At 42.1% G+C, this 19,621-nt stretch overlaps 1 protein-coding gene across 1 annotated transcript in view; it reads left to right on the forward strand.

Moving 5' to 3' along the window:
• The first annotated feature begins 205 nt into the window (after nt 1-205).
• Nucleotides 206-19,621, forward strand: part of LOC126172823 (uncharacterized) — a 103,243-nt gene continuing 83,827 nt past the window's right edge. The window contains exon 1 of the mRNA XM_049920910.1: nt 206-364. The gene's annotated coding sequence lies outside the window, so the exon portion shown is untranslated. The remainder of the gene's footprint in view (nt 365-19,621) is intronic.

The following is a 19,621-nucleotide window of genomic DNA, read 5'->3' on the forward strand; positions in this document are numbered from 1 at the left end:
TGCTGTGCAGCGTCGTCTGGCTGTCTTGACAGGAGTGGCTGAGGCGGACGCAGCAGAAGCTGCGACGAGTCTGAGCGCCGAAGCGGAAACTCGGCACTGAGGCACCGAGGACGCTACAAACGACGGTCCTACGCATGACCTTATCGGGAAGTAGCCTGGAGAGGCGTTTAACGGTGTGATTGGTGGGCGACGTTGCTGCCCCCTTTACAGTTAGTGCTCGTACTCGCTCATGCGGCAGGGCTCAGCTCTCGCTGCGCCCCACTTTGCCACCGGCGGCCTCCGCGATTGTCTCCAGGGAGCTGCTGGCTACCTCGCCTGCTGCCGTCTCAGCCTCCGTCTCCGCTACCGCCACCGCCACTGCAAAGTAAGTCGCGCAGAAGGCAGCGACGCGCGCGCTTCTTGTGATGGTCTGAGGTCATCGCGACCCACAAGCTGCTGATAGCTCAGACGGCCGGCTGAGTTTTTCCTCTGCTGTGCGTCCTTGGCTACTGTTTTTCTGCTGCTAGCGTTACGACTACTAGCAATTATAAAGCGGCGGCACAACGACTTGTTTATTTCTTTCTGCATAGCAATGTGAGACGTGACTGTCGTACCCTAAAACTGGGAAACTGTATTACACATTTAACAATTTTTGTAACGTAATCTTTTAAAATGTGCATGTATTGCGAAATTTAATTTCCACGCAAAGGGCGTTTTCTAAATTTTATTGTTTAATTACGATGGAAATACAGTTTTTTTATGTGCAGTGAGATATTTAGATATTGAATATTAGTTGTCACGAAGTCCCCCGTCCACCTTCCCCTAGCCCCACGACTCAGGACAAGATTTTGACATGAAGTCTAAAACAGGGAAAGTAGATTTAAATTAATCTACCACAAGGATAAGTTGATCAAGCGTTCCTTTACGACACACGGTTATGAGTTCGTTAGAAATTTATCCAGTGTTTCATCTACTTGCAGAAAAACATACGTCACAAATTTTGACAATATGGTGAATTTATTTTTAAAATTTTCTTAAAATCCAAATGATTGTAGGCCTATCACTATTGAAATGAGATAGGAAGAAAAAGTCCTCAACTGCATTAAACAAGATAATAAAACAAAATATTACACACTGATTTACGTATCACTTCAGTGGAACCGCATGAAAAAAAGACACACATCACTAACACTTACATTTAACACAATATCCCCCAAGTAACGTAATTAGTTCATACTGTTAGGCACTTTCTTCCACGTTCAGTAGTATGAGAAAAAACCAACTACTGATATTTAATACAATATTCTGATCAAATGTATCTTGTACATACATTGAAAAATAAACCTTTAACTCTTCTACTAAACCATTCAAAACTGTCCCTAATTCCAGTAATGAGGCTTGATGTGCTGTAACGAAGTTAATCCTGTAACCTAAGGCATTTGCTTTCTCCGCTCTGCAGTGGCTGAACAAAATTATAGTAAAATTTAACTCTTATAGAGACTCAGTCAGCTCTTCGAAGTTTTCGGCAGCAGAAGAAAGTTTCCGAGAAATCCACAAACATGTTTTTCACCTATAAACATAATGGCCTTGTGGCCAGCTCAAGTGTGTTCATGTGCTTGTAGTTACCACTTCTACCGGCAGCATTATGCAAGAACATACTGTAGCAGAGCCATCTGTTGAATGCTACTGCGACCTACAGTGGAAAAGAAGATATAGCTACAGCGCTCTGTTGCCACAAATAGTACCTCAGTCACGAAGTTTCCCGGTTTTATGTTATGTTTGTCGTGATGGGTGTAGTTTCTCTGGTTAACTATAACATTTTTTTCATTTTTTTCTTATTGAAGTTGTTACCTATTTAATATACAATGAACATTTCAGTTGGCGATAGTTTTGATGCTGTCGTGATAATCACTGATAGATTGAAACTGTGTCGAACTGGGGCTCAAAACTCGACCACCGTTTTTCATGTGTTTTCCGCAGAACAGCGAGTCCAGCTCCAGGACACGGCTTTAATCAGGGAGAATAGGGACCATCCTGATGGTGACGAATGTCATCTTCGATAGCGACGTGATGATGATGATGATGATGGCTGTTGTGTGGTCATCGCTCCCTTCAAAGACAGAATGATCAAAAACAGTCGATGATGCGGAGGAAACAGATTGCTGGTAATGAATAGGAGAATAACTAGCTACAACTACGATCTACTCGATATGAAATAACACATAATAGTGCAAAGCAGTATTTTTCCTAAATTTATATATCTAAACGAATATAAAAATGCCATTTAATAAATAAGCATTCAAGATTATGATATTCTGATTTTGACTCTTCCTTAAGTGACTGCCATCTCACCCATCTCACCTCGGATCACCGGCAGCAGCATCAACACTTGTACACAGCGGACTGATTATGTCCATCCTGTTGGCCAGTTTATCTGAACGGCTTACTAACTTCCCACAGACGTGCTATACCATCATACTGAAATGTAGCTATCTGTCAGGATTGTGCTCGCTTTCTTCTTTGGAGCGTTTACTAAGTGAGTTACAGTTTTTGGGTTCAGTACCTGGCTCCTAGTCTGCCCACAGCACGGCAGATGGCTTAATAGCCTCTACCGCTGCCCCACACGGATATGGCTTTTGCACACGACCGTTTTACAGCTATGTGTTTGTAATTTCCACTGTTGTACTTGCACCCTGAATTAATATTTAACGATATAAATTTAAAAGCTCAGTAATTTCAACTAAAGCTCAAGATCAACCTGAAGAAATGGAAAAACTGAAAAAAAGGGGGCGGTGAATTGTAGCTGTGTTACAAGAAGTTCCTAGAAGCCTGCCGCCGTCGGCTCTCCTTAACTCTGCCAGTGTGATATTATTTACGTTTACACAAATTTTTATGTGATAAGATGAAACAGTAAACATAAACTCAAATTTAGTTGTGTTTCCTTATGGCTTCTTATCGTTCTGACTCATATCTTGGGTTGCGTCATCAGACTTTGGTTATTTTGCAGTTCTGGGATGGAATCTACATAGTGGAAAAAAACTGAGTGAAGTGTATTTCCCTAAAAGGAGACGCATCGAGCAACAGTGTTTTTTGTTTTTACCCAAAAAGATACTGTATCCCGCTGCCAGCCCGGGTTGTGTTAACGCTATATTTGTAACGTGTAAGTGTTTTTAATGCTTCTTATGAACATTTCAAACGTTTCTTTGCTCTTCTTCTAAGACGTTTTGCTTTTCTGTTGATGCATTCTGAATGATATGAAACACCTTCTTTATACCTAGCTTAGTGTTTGACCCCAACAGATTTTGTTAACTGAAGTGTAGTTACATCATCAGATCTACTATGCTCTTTCCGGTGTTTTTATTCTGATAGCCGCCTGTCATGTCTTTCGTTAATAGCAAAATGCGTTTACAGCTACTACCTAACTCCCTGTTTTTGTGTTGCACTTTACTGTAGCATCTTGTACCGTCATCCATAATGTCCGTTTTCCCTTCTTTATCCTCCAATCGAAGTCTTTATTAATAGCAAAATGCACTTACATCTACAGCCTCTCTCCCTGTTTGGATGATTCACGTTACTATCCCATCTTGTACCGTCATTCATAATTTCTGTTTTTCTTTATCCTTCAGTTAAAGTCTTTATTAACCTGATTTACCATTCTTTTGAATTCCTTCTCTAAGTTTTCCTTTCTTTTAGTTATATTTGCTGTAAGTTCATCAAAATTCCATAGACTTGTACTTCTGCATTCCATTTTTATTCCTGTTCTGAAATTTTCTTTTGCTCGATCATTTTGTATAAAATTGAACAATGTGATAAGTTTTGGACGTCTCTACCTTACGTTTCCCGTGTTAACTATTTTTCTTTCTTAATTTTTTGTTTTATTGCAATAAATTTTTGTAGTATGCACCATAAATTACTCATTCCTCACTAAAGTTAATTTCTATTTTATCTTATTCAATTTTACATTCCTCAGCTTTTCTGTAGACCTATAAACAACAATGGAGGTATCCAAATATTTTCAAAAAATGTTCAAAATGTTCAAATGTGTGTGAAATCTTTTGGGACTTAACTGCTAAGGTCATCAGTCCCTAAGCTTACACACTACTTAACCTAAATTATCCTAAGGACAAACACACACACCCATGCCCGAGGGAGGACTCGAGCTTCCGCCGGGACCACCCGCACAGTCCATGACCGCGGCGCTTCTGACCGCTCGGATAATTCCGCGCGGCAAATATTTTCAAGCCACCTTTGTAACTGCATACAAAAATCTTCTTTTTCCGCTGTGAAACTAACATTTAACCATTAACTTTTAAGTTATACTTTTTATTTTTGGATATATGATTACAGCTAACAAAAAATGAGTATGTTTTAAGATTGGTGATACGATGACTTTAATGTTTATCTACTTGTGTTTCTTCTCCCATTATTTACTAGAAAAGAATTGTTGATGGAAACAGTTTTCCGCATTCCACATTGAATAAACTTTTCCTTCCCACATTTTCAATGGCATAATGTAATTCGGAAAACAAGTTTTGTCTCTCATGCCTCACTTGAATCTTTATATGCTATTGCTACTGCACGATTATAGAAGGTGATAAGAAGAGGAAGAAAGGAAAAATGTCAAGAATTGTAGATAAATGTCCTTGTATATCAGCAAATCATTGTGAAGCAATATTCGAAATCTATTGCAGTATTCTTCTCATTTACCTTTCCTGTATTTTACTTGGACTGAAATCAAAAAACTGCATGGCCAAGATTAGTGTGGAGAGTTGCATCAAACAACTTTTAGTACGACATCACAATAACAAGTTGTATAGATCGACACAATTATATATCACACGTTATTAAATGTAAATATGGAATATATTCTGAGAAATATTGTGCGGCATACCTTTAAATACCATGCATTTGAATCTACAGGTGTTATCGCTTCTTTTTTAAAATTATTATGAATCTGACATAAGAGATGATATTACAATTTTTGCATGTATGGAACACTTTCAAAACAGAAGTAGCAGCCATAATCATTTCCACTAATATGATGTAGAATCTGTGAGACTGGAGACATACTATCAAATTTTAGAAAGAAAAATCATCACCTTAATCCTGAAGATGGCAAGGGAGCTGGTAATAAAAATAATAATCAGAATAACAAAAAAGAAAACTGAAGTTTTGTTATATAACTGTTAGGCTTTAGCAAAGGCAAAGGCATTAGAGAGGCAGTTACGACGTTGCAATTGATAATTGAAGCAACACTTTACGAAAGTCAAGACGCGTTCGTGGATTGTCGACCTAGAAAAAGAGGTCGACAATGTAAAATGGTGCAAGATATTTCAAAATCTTAAAAAAACCAGGTGTAAGGAAAAACGGGTAGTATGCAATACGTACCAAAATCAAGAGGCAGCAGTAAGAATGGATGATCAACAACGAAATACTTGGATTAAAAGGAGTTTAAGAGAGGGAAGCAGTCTTTTGCCCCCACTCCTTCTCCCACCCCCAACTCCTCCACTGCTCACTCTGTTCATCGAAGAACCAATGGCGAGAGTAAAAGAAAAGTTCTGGAGTGGGACTGAGATTCGGGGTGAAAGGATATCAGTGATGAAACGAAAAGTGTGTGTGGCTAGCGCCTCTCGTCAGGTAGACCGCTTGCCTGGTGCAAGCCTTTGTAGTTGAAGCCACGTCGGCGACTTGCCTGTCGATTAGGATGGAATGATGATGGAGACAACGCAACATCCACTCCAAGAGCGGAGAAACTTTCCAATCCACTCAGGCATCGAATCCGGGCTCCTTTGCATGGCGGTCTGCCACGGTGGCCAGTCAAGTGTGGAGGTGGACGTATCAACGATACGGCTCGTTGATGATATTGCTATCCTCAGAGAAAGTGAAAAAGAAGACTAAAAATTTGTAAGGTATTGACGAGCAATATCAACAGCAGTCCAGCACATGTGACGTCACAGGGGATAAATACAGAAACCAAATCGATTTTATTCTGGTAGTAGAAAGATACAGGAATGGAATCAAGAAGGTGCACACATTACCAGGTGCAGATATTAATAGCGACCACAACTTACTTATGGCAGAAATAGAAATAAGAATGAAAAAACTATAGAAGGTGACCATGGTGAAGAAGTGGGATCTAGAGAAGATAAGATCCAACAAAGAACAAATTACAGAAATGCTGTCACTTGAGTTTCTTAACACATAACAAGACAAAGAACCACCTGACAATGTCAATGAGTGCTGGAATATGCTGAAAGATGGAATCATTAAAGCAGGACAGCAAAATGTAGGATATATAAAAGGGAAAAGGGCAAAAAAACCATGGGTCACACAAGAAATGATTTCCAAGATGGAGGAGAGAAGAAAATTTAAAAGCAAGAACACTGAAGATGCAAGAAAAGGGGTACCGAAGGTTAAACAGTGAACTACGAAGATAAACAGAGCAGGCTAGGAAAAAATGGCTAAAAGAGGTATGAAGAACTGGACAGGAAGGGAAGATAGGCTTACTATACAACAGAGTAAAGACTATGACATGGGATCAAAGCAGAGCAGGAAGTACTAGTATGGAAATTTTGAGTAAAGACGAAGAGGTAGTGTACAAAGATCGTGACGATGTCCTCCAGAGATAGGAAGAATATCTAAAAGAACTATAAGAGACAGATCGCAAACCAGAAACTCTGGAACTTGAATCACTCAACAGTGTTAGTGATGACGAGAAAGGACCAACCAACGTAATGGAAGAAGTAAAGTCTGCCATAGCTGCAATCAAAAATGGCAAAGCAGTAGGTGCAGATACGATACCGGGAGAAATATTAAAATGCTTGAAGCAAATGGAATAAGAGAAATATTGAGGTTATGCAAGAAAAAATATGACACTGGTGAACGGCCTGAAGACTTTCTGACAACAGTAATGATTCCATTACCGAAAAAACAAGGAACGAAGAAACGCAGTGAGCACAGGACAATCAGCATCATTTCACATGCAGCCAAAATGATGTTGAGAATAATTAATAAGAGACTTGAAAAAGTAATGGAGAAGAATCTTGGCGAGGAGCAGTTTGGCCTTAGATGGAATACGGGCACCAGAGATGCAATAGGGCTCCTACGAATCTTGGGAGAAAGGTTTATTGAAAAAGGAAGAGACGTCTACATGTGCTTCATCGATCTAGAAAAGGAATTTGACAATGTGGCTTGGGGGAAGCTGGCGGCTATAATGAGGGAAAAGAGAGTGGACTGGAAACCAGAAGACTTATAAACTTATTATATCTGAATCAAAAAGCCCCAGTTAAAGTGGGAGGTGAAAGTACAAACTTTATCGGACTAGGAAAAGGAGTAAGACAAGTATTATCACCAATCCTTTTCAACCTCTACAGGGGAAATATGAGTGACCAATGCTCATTAGATGACAAAGGAGTAGAAATTGGAGGAAAAAGAATAGGGTGTTTGAGGTTTGCTGATGACATGGTCCTTCTAGCCGCAGGGGAAAAAGAATTACGGGATTTAGTGGACGTCACTGAAGCTAACGGAACAAATTATGGAATGAAAATTAACACAAAGAAAACAAAAGTATTGACACTAGGAGGAAATAAAGAAGTAAAAATTGAGCTGAATGGACTAAAATTAGAGCAGGTGCAAAATTTTAAGTTTCTTGGGAGCGGGATAGACACCGACTGGAAGTGCAGCACAGAAGTTAAAACAATGATGGCAATTGCAAAAGAGGCATTTTATAAGAAAAGGAGAATTTTTTGCAGCAATCTGGACAGAGAATGGCTCATAAAATGTTTTGTATGGCGCGTTCTTCTGTATGGCGCTGAAACATGGACTTTGAGGAAGGAAGACAGAGAAAGGCTGGAGGCTTTTGAGATGTAGACAATGTGGAGGATGGAAAGAACAAGTGGGATGGACAGAGTGAAAAATGAAGAGGTACTGAGAAGAGTGGGAGAGAAAAGATAGTTACTAGATGTAATAAAAAGAAGAAAAAGAAAGTGGATTGGGCATATATTAAGAAAGAATGAGGGACTGACAAGAACAGCTTTAGAAGGCTATGTAGAAGGGAAAACGAAGCGAGGAAGGAAGAGATTTCAGATACCGGATGACGTGAAGGACGGTACAACATACAGAAGCCTTAAGAAGGCTGATGATGATGATGATGTGCTACAGAAGTAAGCCGAAAATTTTGTGGACTGATAAGATAAGAAAAGAGGGGAATTTCCGTAGAATGGGCGAGAAAAGAAACATACGGAGAACAATGACAAGAGGAAATGACAGAACGATAACAAATATGTTACGGCGCCGTGCAATAACTTCCAAGGTACCAGAAGAAGTTGTGGGTGGTAAAACTTGTAGGAGAAGACAGAGATTGAACTGTATCCAACAAACAGCTGAGGACATTAGGCGCAATTTCCACTCTGATATGAAGATGTTGGCCAAGGTGAGGAAGTCGTGGCGGACCGCATTAAGCCAGTCAGAAGACTGATAAAAGCACTTCTCCTCTTCTCCTGCGCAAAACACGGTGTATCGTCGCTGCGAATGAACAACACTGGTTCTCACCAAAGTAATAACAATAAGATTATTGAGAACTTACAAAGGACCATTTGACCTCGCCGAAATAAGAGTTATATCAAGTTCTAGGATAATCGTGGAGAGTGTTGGCCTAGGTTCAGTACGGCTTCCAAGCGGATCTGTACCAAATTCAGCACGGTTCAGGTAAGATGAGCGCCATGGTATACGAGTGTTGAGCGTGCCTTGTGCCTTGTAGTAGTATGTCGTTGACTACCTTTACATGAGGCTTTCGTAAGAAGCAGTTTGTCGTCAGCGGCGTGATCATACGACAGGAGAGCAGAACATACTGTCTCTCCACATAAGTGCCACAGAAGCACTTACAGTTACGTTACTTATTTTACGAACAATACTCTACACACTCTAATGTGATTTGCTACTGCGTAGCTCGGTGAACAGTTCAAACAACTCCAGTCATTTAATAAGCTATCAAGTGTACAATTGTACGGTAATTTTTGGGTGATGGGTACTTGACAGTCTGCTTGGTTGTACAAGTAGCAAGGATAGGAAAAGAATGCCAAGAGTCAAAAAATGGTTCAAATGGCTCTGAGAACTATGGGACTTAACATCTGAGGTCATCAGTCCCCTAGAACTTAGAACTACTTAAACTTAACTAACCCAAGGACATCACACACATCCATGCCCGAGGCAGGATTCGAACCTGCGAACGTAGCAGTCGCGCGGTTCCGGACTGAAGCGCCTAGAACCGCTCGGCCACCCGGGCCGGCCACCATGAGTCAACTTACACTATTTGATCAAAAGTATCCGGACACCAGGCTGAAAATGACTTATACGTTCGTGGTGCCCTCCATCGGTAATGCTGGAATTCAATACGGTGCCGGCCCATCCTTAGCCTTGATGACAGCTACCACTCTTGCAGGCATACGATCAGGTGCTGGAAGGTTTCTTGGGGAATGGCAGCCCATTCTCCACGGAGTGCTGCACTGAGGAGAGGTCGGTCGGTGAGGCCTGGCAAGAAGTCGGCGCTCCAAAACATCCCAAACGGTTCTATAGGACTCGGGTCAGGACTCTGTGCAGGCCAGTCCATTACATGGATATTATTGTCGTGCAACCACTCCACCACAGCGCGTGCATTATGAACAGGTGCTCGATCGTGTTGAAAGATGCAATCACCATCCACGAATTGCTCTTCAACAGTGTGAAGCAAGAAGGTGCTTAAAAAATGAGTACAGGCCTGTGATGTAATAGTGCCACGCAAAATAACAAGGGGTGCAAGCCCCCTCCACGAAATACTCGACTACACCATAACACCATCACCTCTGAATTTTATTGTTGGCACTACACCCGCTGGCAGATAACGTTCACCGCGTATTCGCCGTACCCACACCCCGCCATCGGATCGCCACATTGTGTACCGTGATTCATCACTCCACACAACTTTTTTCACTATTCTGTCGTCCTATGTTTACTCTCCTTACGTCGTTTGGCATTTACCGGCTTTATGTGTGGCTTATGAGCAGCCGCTCGACGTTGAAATCCAACTTTTATTACCTCCCACCTAACTGTCATAGTACGTGCAGTGGATCCTGATGCAGTTTGGAATTCCTGTGTGATGGTCTGGATAGATACCTGTCTATTACACATTACGACTCTCTTCAGCTGTCGGCGGTCTCTGTCAGTCAACAGACGATGTCGCCCAACGCTTTTGTGCTGTACGTGTCCCTACACGCTTCCACTTCACTATCACATCGGAAACAGTGGACCTAGGGATGTTTAGGAGTGTGGAAATCTCGCGTACAAACGTATGACACAAGTGACACCCAATCACCTGAACACGTTCGACGTCCGTGAGTTCCGCGGAGCGACCCATTCTGCTCTCTCACGATATCTAATGACTACTAAGGTCGCTGATATGGAGTACCTGGCAGTAGGTGGCAACTCAATGCACCTAATATGAAAAACGTATGTTTTTGAGGATGTCCGGATACTTTTGAACGCATTGTGTACCTGTCTGGCAGCTGAGCTAGTTTTCCTGTGAATGTTTCGCTTTCTGGACGATACTTGTCGTATCAGCGGAAATATTATTTGGAGAAGGAAACACAGTCGCTTTTAAGTTACTGCTTAAATTCATTGTCATACTCGAGAATAGCCCTTTCTGTTGTTTCTTTTTAGTGTGTTGTCATGCATCTACTTCCACATTTCAGATTTACAAAAATTGTCAACGTTTCACTTTAACGTTTGTGTACCTGCATTATTCCAGTGGTTTCGCGTTGTTTTTTTCATATCAGTTAACTGAGGGTTGTGTGTACGCTTTCACTCACACACTCACTCACTCACACACACACACACACACACACACACACACACACACTCACACACACCCGCGCGCCGGCAAATGTGTATGTGTGTGTTTGTACGTGTGTCTGGCCCAATTGTTGTTTCTCGAGAACCACACGCGAAGCACACTACATTACAAGAACAGCTCTGACAGAAACTAAGTTAGAAATAATGGGCTAGAGACTCAGGGTGCTGCAGAAAGCTAAACAATCTTTTATGACTTCAAACTTCACATACCAAAAAGTCTTACGTAAGTAGATAAAATGTAGCAGTACTCTAAAATAAAACGAAAATAATGAATGATCATGTAAAGAGATATCGGTCAAAACTAAATTTTTGGGTGTGATATAACACGTAATAGAAAGTAGAAAAAAAGTAAGAGAGACTAATTACGATACCTATTGCGTGTTAAGTCTTTCATAGCGCTAAAAATCACATAAAACTTTAAACAAGCGAAGAGAGGAGCGATACGCATTTGTTAGTCGAAATGGTGGTCTCCTCATTGCTTATTCGGAGAGCGCAAGTGATATATTGCCTGACGGCAAAGGAGAGGAAGCGAGCAGTATAGCGTCATGCCGGCGTATCAGATGTTGTTTACATCCGGCAAGGCCGCGAACTGTGTCGAGATACACGGCATATATTGAGTTCTCTCCTTCAGTTAGTAGTGTCTGTAGCAACGGCCCCTCAAACGGGAGACATCCAACCGTTTATTTCCCATCAAGATGATTAAAAAGTGAACATGCGTGTAGACATGGGTAGAGAAGTAGTGTGGAATACACCAAGTTGAACAAATGACTGTGAATACGAAGACTCATGTCACAGTGTCAAGCAACAACAAATAAACTCTAGGTGTTATACAATAACTTAATAATAAAATCCGTCTACTGCCTTATCAATAGCGTTTATACTTAGTCAGTGTACATTTCGAACCACAGCTTCATCATACGACCTCCAGTTGGCACCGAACAATACAATGCCCACACAACAGAAAGGTTTGTGAGAAACAAATTAAATACAGCCAACCAGTAACAGAATAAACCATTCATTTCTGCGACTGAATGGTTGTATTTCACTTTATCCTCATTAGCGGCATCCAGTCATGTTCAAGATTTAAACATAAATAAATAAATAAATAAATAAATAAATAAAAATGCATGTCTGTGGGACTTACAATACTTCTTAATTGTAATTTGCCAGGCTGTGACGTAAATATACAGGATGGAGAAAAATATGTGTCGATTTTTCCTAACACTTACAGTATTGATATAACTAAGGATTTTGCTGATTGTTGTACAGTATCTGATCAAAATAAACGTTAATACGAGGTGTGTCCACGTTTTGCCTTTGTGAGGACTTGAACGCTGCTGTGAACATTTTCAGTGACATGTCTAAATGTCTTACGAGCCGAAACCAGAGAAGAAACTTAACCCAAAGATGTTCCATTGCGTTCAGATACGGACTCTGTGCAGGACAGTCCATTTCAGGAATGTTATTATCCATAAACCATCCGCAAACCATTGACTGACAGATGTTGCTTTACGACAGGATACGCTTACATGCTGATTCAATCATCGTTTCCAAACTGTTCCTCTATTTTATGCAGTACACAATACTGTAAAAATGTTTGTATATCCTTCTACATTCAGCGTTTTCTTGAGCGCAAAAAGGAAACAACACCCCAATTACGACAAACACAAACCGAGCGAGCTGACGCAGTGGTTAGCACACTAGACTGGCATTCGGGAGGACGACGGTTCAATTCCGCGTCCGGCCATCCTGATTTAGGTTTTCCTTGTTTCCCTAGATCACTCCAGGCAAATTCCGGGATGGTTCCTTTGAAAGGGCACGGCCGACTTCCTTCCCCGTCCTTCCCAAATCCAATGAGACCGATGGCCTCGCTGTTTGGTCTCCTCCACCAAAACACCCCAACGAAAAACACGCCCATAACGTAACACTACCTTCTTTGTACTTCACTGTTGGCAGTATATATGATGGCAGGTATTGTTTTCCTGGCGTTCGTCAAATACATATACTCTTCCTTCGGCTTGTCACAGAGTATAGCGCGATTCATAACTGCTAATTACGCTTTTCTACACTCATGCTCATAAATGAATTCTGATACATGGTGAAACAACGCTCTGGTGGACGGTTTGCGGGTTTAAATCACCTCGGATTATGACCATGCTGTGCATTTGATCTGCGGTCGTCGCACAGTGGCGCTGGCAGCAGTCCACATATGCAGAGGTGTGTTGGTGCATGTCAGAGTATGGTGCAGCGAGTAAGTGTGCAGTCGTTTTCAGACGTGCTAATGGTGACTGTGTGTTGAAAATGGCTCAAGGAGCACATATGGATGACGTTATGAGGGGTAGAATACTAGGGCGACTGGAGGCTGATCAAACACAGCAGGTCATAGCACGGGCCCTCCGTGTGCCACAAAGTGTGATATCAAGATTATGACAACGATTCTAGCAGACAGAAAACGTATCCAGGTTCTACAGTACTGGACGTCCATAATATACAATACCACAAGAAGAACGATATCTCACCATCAGTGCCCGCAGACGGCCACGGACGCAGCCACTGGTACAGTTGTCTCCAGACACACCATCTTCAGATGACTGAACAGACATGGTTTATTTTCCCGGAGACCTGTAAAGTGCATTTCACTGATCCCTGGTCGCAGGATAGCCCGTAAAGCCTGTTGTCAAGAACACAGTACAGGGTCATTGGAACAGTGGACCCAGGTTATGATCACGGACGAGTCTAGGTATAGTCTGAACAGTGATTCTCGCTGGGTTTTCATCTGGCATGAACCAAGGAACCAGATATCAACCCCTTAATGTCCTTGAAAGGGACCTGTATGGAGGTCATGGTTCGATGGTGTGGAGTGGGATTATGATTGGTTCACGTACACCCCTGCATGTCTTTGACAGAGAAATTGTAACAGGTCGGGTGTATCGGGACGTCATTTTCCACCAGTATGTCCTCCTTTTCAGGGGTGCAGTGGGTCCCATGTTCCTCCTGATGGATGATAACGCACGGCCCCACCGAGCTGCCATCGTGGAGGAGTACCTTGAAACAGAAGATGTCAGGCGAGTGGAGTGGCCTGCCTGTTCTCCAGACCTAAACCCCATCGAGCACGTCTGGGAAGCTCTCGGTCGACGTATCGCAGCACGTCTTCAACCCCCAACGACACTTCAGGAGCTCCGACAGGCACTTGTGCAAGAATGGGAGGCTATATCCCAGCCAACCCGTTGTGCGGCCTGTGTACGTGTGCATGGTGATCATAGCCCATATTAAAGCCGGGATACATGCGCAGGAAACAGTGGCGTTTTGTAGCACATGTGTTTTGGGACGGTTTTCTCAGCTTATCACCAATGCCGTGCACTTACAGATGTGTGTCGTGTGTCTTCCCTGTGTGCCTATGCTACTAGCGCCAGTTTTGTGTTGTGCCACGTTGTGTGGCACCACATTCTGCAGTTATCCTTAATTTATGACGATGAGTGTAGTTATCCTCTGTCCAGCGGTGCCCCTGTTTTGCACCATGTCAAGTGTCGCATACCACTGACTGTAGAAATCTGCATTGTTGTAACGTCCTAGGCATAATCCTTGTGCTAACTACATTGCTGTTAGCTCTTTCGAACCCTTGCACTTTTTTACAGCCACCATCCGCAATACTAGACGCTTCCTATCCCCCAGTATGTGAGGCGTGCCTGGTCTTGCTGCAGCTGTGGTTGTTTCACCACTTTTTCGCTTTACATTCGCATCACCAACAGTCGACTTGGGCAGCTTTAGAAATATTTAAATGTCCTGAGAGATATGTTACTCAAGTGACATGCAATGGCTTGTCCACTTCGGAGTTACTGAACTCAAGTGACCGTGAGATACTTCTGGTATTGCTTCTGTACTGATAACACGGCACTCCCCGTCTCCTTTTATACTAGCGGGTCGGCCTCTCATCTAGTGGTCAACTCTGCTTTACATTTGGATGTCCAGATACGTTTGACCAGATAGAGTATATGACATGACAATCAAGTAATTTCCACACGTTGTTTACTCCATTCTGTGAAGATACATTGCTTTCAAAGGTGACAATACAGGCATGAAACAAAATCGCAAATTGCGTAGATATTGCAGTGGAACAAATAATAATTAGCATACATGTTATACAATTTAATATTTTTAAAAAAAATCCTTACATATTCGATGAAAAAAGTGATAATGTCGTCGATTCTTCTCCGTTGTTGAAACTAAACATGAAAATTACTATAACCGGTGGCAAAACATGTAACGTGAGTTATCCATCACAAAATGCTCGAACAAGTGTACTAACGGAGACTGAACGCGAATTGAGTTTACAAGGTCTGAAACGCTTTCGGAATCGTGAGGAAATAGTGAAGATGTGCCATGTTCGGATCGAGAGTCAACATATATAAGAAAGTACAACATAGAGCAAATGAGAGAGATGATAACATAAAATCATCGACTACATCAGAGACTGATAAAGGAAGGGTTGAGAAGCAGCAAAGAATGTTTACGACACCATTCACACAGATTTAGGAAAATGTGATAGCAATGTCCGATTTGTATTCCACAAATCAGCAAACGATCGGGACGCACTACGGGTGAAAATTGATATAGATGTAATTAATACTGAGATCCATCTTTTCTGCAAATTATCATTTCAGCCAAGAAATGGTAGGCAATATCAAAAGGGTCCGAAAAGTGTCCGGTATTTCTTTGCAATGTAATCTAAACTGCAGAGAGATTATTCGATATTGTAACAGACACCATTGGATGTGAGAGCCGCAACAGCGACGAGTTGTCAGTGTAGAGCTGTTAAGGTGGTCAGTGGCAGCAGAGGGTGGTTCCGAGCCCGCTTCACTTGGACCACCAGGCAGGAGATGCAATGACTCAGAGCTGAGGCCGCCAGATTGATTCAGAGCCTGACAGTTTGTGGAATAGTGTCCACCGGCTTCCTCGATTCCGTAAAAGAGTAGCCTCCAAAAGTCCGCTATTCAAAGAAAGCTACGACATGATACAGTGGGAATTCGTCCTAGAAAGTACTTCATCTACCGACGCCGGTCTCCTCTACGACGCTGCCTTAAAACTATTGAGTCCGTAGCTCGTAGTCGTGCGGTAGCGTTCTCGCTTCCCACGCCCGGGTTCCCGGGTTCGATTCCCGGCGGGGTCAGAGATTTTCTCTGCCTCGTGATGACTGGGTGTTGTGTGATGTCCTTAGGTTAGTTAGGTTTAAGTAGTTCTAAGTTCTAGGGAACTGATGACCATAGATGTTAAGTCCCATAGTGCTCAGAGCCATTTGAACCATTTATGATGCTACGTATTCGTTATAATCAGCCGTCGTCGTAACCGATAGCTAAGTGGGTCTCCTGTACGACAAAACCCGGTCACATCATGGTACCTGTGAACTCGACTTCATGGCTAAGTGCCGTTTCTGGAACATTGGCCATGACTCCCCTGTATGGTAACGGCAGACTTCTTTTGGTTCTCCTAAAAGAAAAGGATGCCCGAAAAGAACACATGTTTGAAACACACTGCACCTCCAAAGAATCGAGCGAAATGGCGCAGTGGTTGACACTTGCCTCGTTTTTGGGAGGACGGCATTTCAAACCCCATGTATCCAGCTTGACTCAGGTTTTCCGTGCTTTCTCTAAATCGATTAAGACAAATATCGGAATGGTTCCTTCGAATACGACACGGATGATCTCCTTCCCTGTCCATCACCAGTCCGAGTTTGTGCTGCATCTCTAATGATCTCATCGTCGACTGATGTTACTCCCTAATCAACATTCTTGCACATCCAGACATGTGTTACGTCGATGCCTCGATCGACTACACAAGAAGGCCTTCGCTGAAACATTTATAAACGTCAAGGAAGGGTGTTGTGGCCACTGGAACTAATTATTTTAAGATATCACCGACAGAATTTTTCAGATTTACGTTGTGTGTAAAATACTTTCCTCATGAAGCAAACTACTAATTTAATGTAATAAATTTGCAAAGAAATGTGTAACTTCCTGGCAGATCAAAATTATGCGTTTGACCCGGGCTCGAAACTGGGACCTTTCCTTCCGCAGGCAAGTGTTCTACCTACTCAACTATCCAAGTACGACTCACGATCCGCCCTCACAGCTATAAGTTCAAAGTATTAAATCCCTCACAGCTGTGAGGTAAAGTATTACATAAGGGTAAGTAGTGATTGCATAGCCCGCTCGGTGGAGCACTTTCTCTCAAAGGCAGAAGCCCAGGTTCGAGGCCCGGTCCGCCACATAGTTTTCGTCTTCCAAGAAGTTTCAAATCAGCGCACACTCTGCTGCAGAGCGAAAATCCATCCTGGAAAGAAATTTGTTTTGACAGGACGCTTTAGGTCTGGGCAAAAAGCTTGATATGAATTATTGGAGTCTGTAAAACACCATTCAACACTTAAATACATGCTTCTCCCACTGATATCTTTCCGAAGTTTATTAGCACGGAACATAAAAGAGTTCTTGTTTTGTAAATAAAACTGCCTTTTCCTGCTGCTAGTTAATTTATTTATCCCATCCGCGTTTCGCCTTTTCCTGTTCTAAGACATCATCAGTGGGACCTACAGTGATACAGTTTTGTTAGTTGTAGGTTATTAAACAGTTCACGTCACGATTTTTCTTTGTAGAAAATTAATTACTTACGATTTTCGGATCTGCATTTCCTCACGTCTGTTCTGGAGGTCGCACTACCACTTTTATTACTGCCATATAATCACAACTTTGTGTTCTAGCCTTCATGACACTGTTCACCATGTTTCTCAATCTTTTTTGTGGTGTACTATTGTCCTTTTGTCACTCGATACAACTATTTCACCGGACACTGCTTTTCACAAAGTAAATATTGTGACTCCATTACGTGTTTTCTCTTCTTTGGCATGTTTTATTATTTGTTGCCTACGTAACGAAGTATGTGTTCGAGACTAGATTCGGTTCGTGACGTTTATATTGCGTGTGTGTGTGTGTGTGTGTGTATATATATATATATATGAGAGAGAGAGATGTGATACGAAATTCATTTCGAGTCTGGGACAAAGCTACTCATGTTTAAAAAACATACGATTGATGGCACAAAAACTGGCAAGCGGAAATCGCAGCCAGAGCTAAACTGCGGTACAGCAGAGATGTGAAACAAATTCAGTATGCCATAATTTTTTATTTTCCGCGGAAGCATCGATATGAGGAAATATTACTTCAAAAATTACAGGAAACCGAGCTTGTCAGTATTTCAGGTCTGTTCCGAGAAGGCCTAAAATATTTTGTACAAATAAAATATGCTGGTATGGAAGTTTGGCTACAAACCAAAGAGTGTCGCCCTGTGTTTGATTTTATTGATATTACACGTAACAGACTGATAGTCTGTTGCGGATAGGTCTGCAAGCGCAAACATTTGTTCTGTAATTACCAGTGACAGTACACGAGGGGCGACAAATGCCTCCACCCCATCGCTTTCAGACAAGTCATATTTTTCACGCACTATGCCTCATCGTCAACAGGCATCCTGAGCGCACCGCGTGAGGATAGGTGAAACAGTATCGAGATACTAGAGTATCCAGTAGGCGTGTGAGAACTTGACTTTGGCACATAATAACATGTGTCCACCATGAAGATCTAGTCAACGCATCACGGCAAAATCCGTTTTTAAACGTGGTGCAACTGAAACAGAACGTGACATTTTCCGACGACTCAGTATTGTCCTCAGCGAATGATGGTCCCGTACGGGTATACAGACCGAGAGGTGGCTGTTTGGACCCCGAATACATCCAAGAGGCATCTCGCAGAGGCTGTGTATCTGTGGCAGGGGCTGGATATGTTCCTGTGGAGTTGCAGTGGTTCTTGGCTCCACATCACGAATTGAACTGCCCTTACTGGATTTGCAGTTCTACAAATGACTCGGCGCAGTTTTCTTCCCTTCCTTTGAGGTACGTCCTTAGGTTGAGCGTGAAACAGTTGTTAATCCTTCTACCACACAGACACAGACACACACACACACACACACACACACACACACACACACACACACACAATTACAAATGTTATTTACTTTTATGAGCATATCTGTACACCCGGAATGTGACTGGAACCGTCATAACATGGCGTGTAATTTAAATTTCAGCCATTTTTTCTGCTGTTAGTCGTATATCCTGTAACGACCTCTTCAGCTTGTGTGTTGCTTGATTAAGAGCTTGTCAAATCCGTTACACAAATTTGCCAAGAGGTTGACATTTGGGTTCTGCAAAGTTGCTTATAAAGTATGCGGATCATGATACAGCAACCACAGCTTGACAATTGCTCCCATTACAAGATGAATAAATCTTATACAGTTGTCGACTGTACTATACTTTTCGTAACTTTGCAGTACCTTAACGTACTGAAAACAAGTCACAGTCCTCTACACCAGAAGCTGTCATGACTCCCATTATCACCTCGGAACCATCTCCCGGCTTCACTCTTCCTCGTATTTACATATATTTGTACACAACGTAAAGAAAGAAAACTCAGAGTTCGACGTCTCGTAGATGGCATGCTCATTAGAGATAGATAGCCGAGTCCATTGTCTAAGTTGTATGTGTCTCTTTGCTCATGATAGCTATTTATGTTTGCACCCGAGTCACAAATTTGTGTCTCTTCTTATATCCGCAAAATTTAGAAAACTTTTCCATAAACATTTCTGGGCTATAGAGCTCCTCATTCTGTAAAATGAAGTAATATTTCGCTTCAGTTTCATTTCTTTCGTCATG

Source organism: Schistocerca cancellata, chromosome 1 (genome assembly GCF_023864275.1).
Source record: "Schistocerca cancellata isolate TAMUIC-IGC-003103 chromosome 1, iqSchCanc2.1, whole genome shotgun sequence".
Lineage (NCBI taxonomy): Eukaryota > Metazoa > Arthropoda > Insecta > Orthoptera > Acrididae > Schistocerca > Schistocerca cancellata.